Consider the following 7,999-nt stretch of genomic DNA (forward strand, 5'->3'; position numbering starts at 1 on the left):
CCTTTATTACCCTCTCGGTGGCTGTGAAGGGGAATAAAGTAAGAGGCGAGAGGTACAGTCTACAATTTCGCCTCTTTTCCTGTGTGCAGGATTGTCTGGATTTAGCGAGAAAGGTTTCCTTATGCGATCTTGGACTAAATGCGAGGACTATTAGAATTAAAGGGGGAAGGAAGAGGTGCATTTTAGTCGCTGGAGAGGCAGCATGGGGTAAGTAGAGTCTAAAGTGAGGCACACTGTGTTGACAGCGAACTCAGGGGTCCCTGACTTGGAGGACTTCGGTAGGTGTTCTGATAAGCAGGAAGACAATGGCAGCAGTGTCTTTGTGGGCAGTAAAGCCGGTGCTGAATCTGCCTGTCTGTACATGCCAGGGCTCTTCCACCCAGCTCAGGTATGCTTGTAATTGCTGGGGATTCTGGGATTGATTTCCTATATTCTGCACAGCCAAAAGCCAGAGTATTCCTGTTTCGTTCCCAGTTTCACCACAAATGTAAGTTTTTGCCAAATACCCCTTACAAGGACCCAGCACTTCTCCCTTACAGGCTTTCTTATAAGGTGTTATTTATGTGAAAGTCTTGGGGTTAGATAGCAGAACTTTATTGAATCAACTGGTGGTAATAATGCCCTAGACTCACTTGTGAGAGACACTGTCTGCTTGAGAGCTGCGGACTTCTCAGGACGAACTAGAAGTGTATGTATTCTTAGCAGTAAAATGAGATGCCTGGGCACAAGTTCTGCATAGCATGCAGCTCCCAATGCCCCTTGACTTACAGGCTGGTGGGCTCCCACTGATACACCAATATGCCACCTTTCTCTGAAAGGACAAGGAAAGGAAATCCAGGAGTGTGGGAGATGATTATTCCCCCCCCCCCCCGCAAATTGGCAGTTATAAGGTGCCTGCTGCCCGTGGGAACACACAGCCTGAGGGCTTTTTCGGCGGCTGCTGAGAGGAAGGTCAGGTGGGCTATTTTATGCTGAAGATTGCAGTGTAATGGGGTGACATTAAACTTATAGGAAGCAGAAGGCTTGCTGAATTGCTCTTTTGTAGAACTAGTACCTTGCTTTTAAATACTACCCCTTTTCCATTTTTTCTTTTTGTTTGATTTTCTTCTTTCTTTCTTTCTTTCTTTCTTTCTTTCTTTCTTTCTTTCTTTCTTCCTTTCTTCCTTTTTTCCTTCCTTCCTTCCTTCCTTCCTTCCTTCCTTCCTTCCTTCCTTTTTTACTTGCTTGCATATCTTTTGAGACAGGGCCCCACTATGTAGCCTGGTTGTCGTGGAACTCACTATGTATACCAGGCTGGCATCAGACTCACAGAGATCTGCCTGCCCCTGCCTCCGGATTACTGGGATTAAAGGTGGGCACCACCAAACCGCCTTGCTTTTAGACATACTGAGAATTCTGTGACTCGAGAAACAGTGAAGCCAATGGTTGGGATGAACCAGAATTGGCATCAACTTTTGTTACTTCCCCTATGTCCTTTTCTCTGAAATTGACTCTACTGATAAATTGAAACTTGTATTTTAGGATCAGTGGTGGTTTATTCTTCTGTTTGTCACCCTTCCTAGGTAATGTTTGAAGTTTAAACATTTTTCTGCACCTCTACTCAAAGAAAGGTTCTTGGTAACAGTGTCTGGAGTCTTTCTGGTGTTATTCTGAATATTATGTCTTGACTCAAATACGAAAGATAGGTTAAGAGATCCTTCAAGATCTTAGAATGAACTCATTAATACTTACTAAAAATCAGTATTATTTTCTAGGGACTTTCTTAGTTCTGGGGACAGTAGATGCAATCAACCCATGGTCCTGGTAGTCCCGAGTCTAGGCACTGTCCACAGTTGGGAGGTTGGCATCTACTGAGAGTCTGAGGCAGGCATGTTAGAGATAAGAATGTTGGGTCTCGTGGATTCCTGGGAATTTCTCCACTGCCTGGTTTCTTCCTAACTCCATAATGACTTCCTCTTTCAAGGTATCTCTTTCCTTGCTCTCCCTCTTTGTCCTTCACACAACTTGATCTTCCTGATCCCTAGTGTTCTCCTCCCTGATTCTCTTCTCTCCTCCCCACTCCCCTACCAGCCTCCCCGCTTCCCACACAATGCCAATTTACTAAGGAAATCTTGTCTACGTTTCCTTCTCGGGGTGGGGGGATCCACGTATGTCTCTCTTAGGTTCTCCTTGTTTTCTGTTTTCTCTGGGGTTGTGGACTGTAGGCTGGTTATCCTTTGCTTTATGTCTAATATCCACTTATGAGTGAGTACATACCATGTTTGTCTTTCTGCGTCTGGGTTACATCACTAGGAATCTAAGCAATAGTGGAGAGGGCACATTGACTGCCCTTCCATGTAAGCAGATTGATACTACCTTAATTGTCATCATAGACTTTTCATCAAGTAACTGATGGACGGAGATGCAGAGATCCATAGCTAAGCACTGGGCCAAGCTCCTGGAGTCTAGTCATAGAGAGGGAGGAGCAATATTATGAGCAAAGAGCCAACACCATGATGGTGAGCCCACAGAAACAGCTGACCTGAGCTAGTGGGAGCTCACTGACTCAGGACTGACAGCTGGGGAACCTGCATAGGACCGAATTAGGCCCTCTGAATGTGGATGACAGATTTGTGGCTTGGGCAGTTTGTGGAGCCACTGGTAGTGAAACCAATACTTATCCCTAGTGTATGAACTAGCTACTTAGAGCTCTTTTCCTATGGAAGAATACCTTGCTTAGCCTCGATAAGGGTGGGGGTGGGGTGAGAGTCTTGGTCCTGTTTCAAGTGGTGTGACAGACTTTGCTGACTCCCCATGGGAGGCTTCATCCTCTCTGAGGAGTGGGTAGGGGGTGATGGGGAGAAGGTGGGGGGTGTGTGGGAGAACAGGAGGTAGAGGAAACTGGGACTGGGATATAAAATAAGATTTTTTTTTGTCTTTGTTAAATTTTTTTCCCAAGACAGTGTTTCTCTGTGTAGCATTGGAGCCTGTCCTAGAACTAACTCTTGTAGACCAGGCTGGACTCCATGGAGATCCGCCTTCTTCTGCCTCCTCAGTGCTGGGGTGTTGGAGAAGGCAACTTGTTTCGTTCTCAACTCCTTAGTCCCCCAAAATAATCACACAAAACTGTATCAATTAATTTACTGCTTGGCCCATTAGCTCTATGGCTAATTATTATTATTGGCTAACTCTTACATATTAATTTAACCAATTTTTATTAATCTGTGTATTGCCACATGACTGTGGTTTACCAGGTTAAGTTCTTAGCATCTGTCTCTGGTGGTGGCTCCATGGCTTCTCTCTGACTCCACCTTCTTCCACCCAGCATTCATTTTAGCTTTCCCTGCCTAGCTAAGTTCTCCCCTACTACAGGTTCAAAACAGTTTATTTATTTATTAATGGTAATCACAGCACACAGAGGGAAATCCCACATCTCTGGGGTGAAAGGCGTGTGCCACCACTGACCAGCCAAATAAAATTGTCTTAAAGATTAAAAACAACAACAATAATAAAGTGTTAGGTCTCAAGCTAATCACTCTGTTTTTCTTTGTATTCTCTACCTTTATCTCCTTCCTACACTATGAAACCTTTATTCAGGGAACAAGTCTTCTCTCTCATCCACTTTTGGGATTTGAAGCCCTATAATTCAAACACTGGCTCTACATCCTTCCAGTTGTGATTCCTGATACATAGGTCATAAACCATTGTAAGTATTACAATGACATTTTTGCTTTTATAATTGAGCTTTAAAATGTTATGTTAAGAGCAATCTGGTGACTCATTCACGGGACACATGGAAACACTCTGGTTGAACTTTAACTGTAGAGAATCAGGGTAAAGGAGAGGAATAGGGAGAGATACAGCAAAAGAAAATCATGGTCCAAAGCTAGATGATGTTCTAGAGACATCTGGAAGACAAATATAGTATTTGCTAATGGGTGGCATGTGGGGTTAGGGTAGCTCAGAATCTGGGAGTGAGATGGCCAGTACTTAACTCTAGATAGAAATGGGGTGCTGGGCTGTACAACCGCGACAGATGGCCTACTAATTTTATTAAAGATTAGACATCGTAGTTCTGTTAATTGAGGTCAGGGCAGCAAGTAGTTTCCTCACACTGTTTAATAGAGAAATTGTAATGTGGTCCAGTGCACATACAACGTGGCTTCCGGGATGCTAAAGCAATGAAGGAATGAAGGTGAACTAAAGGGGCTGATAGCAATGCCTCTTGCACTATGTATTCACAATCAAGCCATAGTGGTGAGAAGTTTATCCAGCAGGGGGTGATGGTTGCATGTCTAATGAAATGGGAGTAGGTTAAAGACTTTGTTCCAATTAAAGTTAGTAATATGAGAAACGAAAGCTAAGTTACATTTTCAAAACTCACTAACATAGAGTCTTAAGAAATTATTAACCCAAATCATTAATTTAAGATGAATCAGATTATAATACCCTGATTTTTTTTAACCTACTTTAAAATCACAGTCAAACCAAAGGGCAGCAACTATTTTCTCAATAACAAAAGGCATTTTGATTTTTAGAGCCATAAAATATTAAAATGTGTATCTTTAAGTCAGTGATATATGCCAAGCCATGCCCCCTATAAACCCTCTCAACAACAATAGAAGTAGAAACTGAGTACAAATAACCATCACGTTTTGATGTTCTTTGGAGACTGACTCTCGTATTTATATGAATGTTCAAAATAGTGTGTATAACTGATAAAATACATGGCGACTATAATTTCATGGACAGTTTGTTGAAATATATTAGTCATTTTACTTAACTTATCAGAACTTAAGAAGAGAACATGGCACTATCACGAAAAAGACAAAGACAGCAAGTGAACAGAGATCTAGGAAAGAAGAGAAAACAAATCTGCAGCTGGTAGAATGAAGAAATGTGAGTTGCAGGGGAGATGAAAGGAGTTGTTTTTGATAAAGCACAAAGTGGACCAACTGGCTGAGAAAATGTAGAAAATGCCTAAATAGACACAGTTAGAAATGGAAAAGAGGTGTTAGGGAGATGGCTCAGTGGATCAAGTGTTTGCCACGATCATGAGGAGCTGTGTTCAGATCTCCAGCACTATGTGAAAGTCCAGGTATGGTTTCATGAACCTATAATCCCAGTGCCGGAGAGGCAGACACAGGAGGATCCTGGAGATTGTTGGCAAGTCAGTTTTGCCAACTGTTGAGCTCTGTTAGGGCCAGTGAGAGACCCTTAATGTGGGAATCCCCTCTGTGTGCTGTGATTAACATTAATGAATAAAGAAACTGCCTTGGCCTGTTGATAGGACAGAACTTAGGTTGGCGGGGAAGATGGAACTGAATTCTGGGAGGAAGAAAACAGAGTCAGAGAGATGCCATGGAGCCACCAGAGACAGACACTGGGAATTTTACCCAGTAATCTGGCGATATACAGATTAATAGAAATGGGTTAAATTAATATAAGAGTTAGCCAATAAGAAGCTAGAGCTAATGGGCCAAGCAGTGTTTTAACAAATATGGTTTCTGTGTGATTATTTAGGGTGTAAGCTAGCCAGGCAGCCAGGAAGAACAAATGGCCCGCTCCCTGCAACAAATCCTGTCTCAAACAATGAGGCAAAAAGTCATTGAGGAGAACACACACACACACACACACACACACACACACACACACACAGACACACACTCGACAGCATATCCGTTCACACAAGGAAATGTGATCTGGTTATTTTACCTCATCGCGAACCCATCCATGGTTTCACAACTACTTCAGAGGGGTATTCACATTCTATGCATGTTCTGCAAGGTCTTAGATGGTCATAGTGCCAACTTCCTCCTTTGTACCCACCTTTGGCCTCTCATCCACTGACTAGCCCCGTTTCCTCACTGACTTCTCTGCGTTTCTAATACAGGGTTTTCATGCTGGGTACTACTGGCATGTGCCTTATCTTGGAGGGCTGACCCTGTACTTTGTCAGATTTTTCTCCTTTCAGTGGGTTCCTGAGATGTGACAATCACTAAGGCCTCTAAATATCCTGCTGCCCCCATTTAGAACAGTGGCTCCGTCACACCAAGCTATCCTTTCCCTCAGGACCCGTGATGCTGCTAGTCTTCCTGCTTAGAACACCCTTTCCTCAGGCAGATTCCACAAGGCTTGCTCCCTTGGGTCTCGGAACCAAGAAGCAGCTCATTCCACATTCTTTACCTACATACTATTTCTCTGCTTCACTTCCTGTTGCCTGTGACGCTCACTGACTGTAACAGGTGTTTCCTTCCATGGGAGGGAAATTATGGTAAAACCGTTGGTTCCTTCACCCCAGGGGTGTTAAGCAGTTACTTTCTTGGTAAATTTGCCAAGAATATACTGAGTGTTTTTGGCCTGGCTGGCATTTCTTTTCTTCTGAATGTCTGCTTCTCTCAACAAAGGAACACATTCTGGGTTTAGTGCCGTCTCTACTATGTAAATTTGTTTCAATCACCAGTTTATTCGATAACTTATTTTTGCCTTTTATTCTGGTCTCCTTGCTTTGCCCACATCAACAATGATAGGTCTCCAAGGCTCCGTGTAGTCTGCCTCTTGAGAAATCGATGGAAAAGGAGTGTGAGTGCCCTTGAAAGTCCAATGCTGGATGCTCTGAGAAGCAACTGGAAGTTGGTGGTACAGTCGTGTTAGTTCCTCATCACTGTAACAAAATACGTCAAAGAAATAAGTTAAAGGGAGAAAATGATTAGTTTGGGCTCAAGAATTGTCAGAGTTCAGGGGGTTCCAGTGCTGGGCTGCAGGCTGGGCAGCAAGGCAAAGAGTGTGTAGCTAGGCAGGGCTGCTCACACCATAGTGGGGGAACAGAGAAGGGAGGGGAGAGAGCAGTGGGGGAGGTGTGTAATAGACACCTAGATGATAGATAGATAAAGATAGATGTTATGTAGATGCTAGAGAGATAGATTAGATAGATAGATACTGATCAATTAAGGAAAGGACCACATACACATCCCTAGAGTTGACATGCGTTTCTCAAGAGCAGGTGGCCTGGCTTGGAATTTATTGTGTGACAGCATATAGCTGGTTCATAGGACTTACTTAATTAATTACATAATTATTGTAATTATGGCAGTTGGGAAAGGATGCTTCACACCTTAGGTCATGCCATACTTGCCCCTGATAGATGATTATTGTATCATCAATAGATGTTTCCAGATAAGAGTACTTGATTCAAGTATTTGAATTCAAATACTTCTAGGCACTAAATCAGAGATGTAAGATTTGAATGCTTATCTTTCTCTAAAATTATATATCAGAATATAGTTTATATCTTAGTTGTGAGTCATGCCTATTTTGGCATATAATTACTGTCCTAAACTGTGTACTTGCTAAAGGATTCCTAATATCCCATGTTGGACAATGCCAATTATTAAAATTAGGCATGAGAACAGAATGAGGAGTGGCTAGCCTTGCTGCAAAGGGATTTTGGAGTCAGTTTGGTTCCTGTGTTGTTTAGCTTTCTCTTCTCATATGTCACAGAATGTCACCATAAACCCTTGAAAAGGAAGATATTTGACTGCAAGGGGCTCAGCTGATCAGGAAACCTGTCATCAAGCCTGCCTGCAGACCAGAGTTTGATCCCCGAGAACCACACGCTAGAAGAGAACTGACTGCTACAAGTTGTCCTCTCACCTCGGCTCATTGACTGAAGTGTGTAGATGTGTGTGAATATGCACACATACACGTGTACACAAACAGATACATAAATAACACATGTAAAGAAATAAAGACAAAAAATGTTCATGTAGCCCCACGTTTCAGTCCACCAGGGCAGGGAGGGCATTACAGGGAAGAGCAGTTAGGGGCAGAGTGGAGCGGTGGGGCGTGGATATGCCCTGAGTGACCCACGTACAACATCTTCTGGAGCTCCTCACTGCAGTATATTCTAATTTTGAATTGGTCAGTGAACTACACCATTCACTATGGCATAGCCTTCACTATCCACTAGTCGTGAAGCCCCCCAGATATACCTAAAGCTGTGCATTAATCTCCCAGGTTT

General features: G+C 43.0%; 1 long non-coding RNA gene across 1 annotated transcript; it reads left to right on the forward strand.

Moving 5' to 3' along the window:
* The first annotated feature begins 425 nt into the window (after positions 1-425).
* Positions 426-7,741, forward strand: LOC146893784 (uncharacterized). Its single transcript, XR_015002662.2, has 3 exons — positions 426-487; positions 6,510-6,628; positions 7,480-7,741. It is a non-coding gene; the product is annotated as an uncharacterized LOC146893784 (long non-coding RNA).
* The last annotated feature ends 258 nt before the right edge of the window (positions 7,742-7,999 follow it).

The sequence above is a fragment of the Myodes glareolus genome, chromosome 8 (genome assembly GCF_982192425.1).
Source record: "Myodes glareolus chromosome 8, mMyoGla1.1, whole genome shotgun sequence".
Taxonomy (NCBI): Eukaryota; Metazoa; Chordata; class Mammalia; order Rodentia; family Cricetidae; genus Myodes; species Myodes glareolus.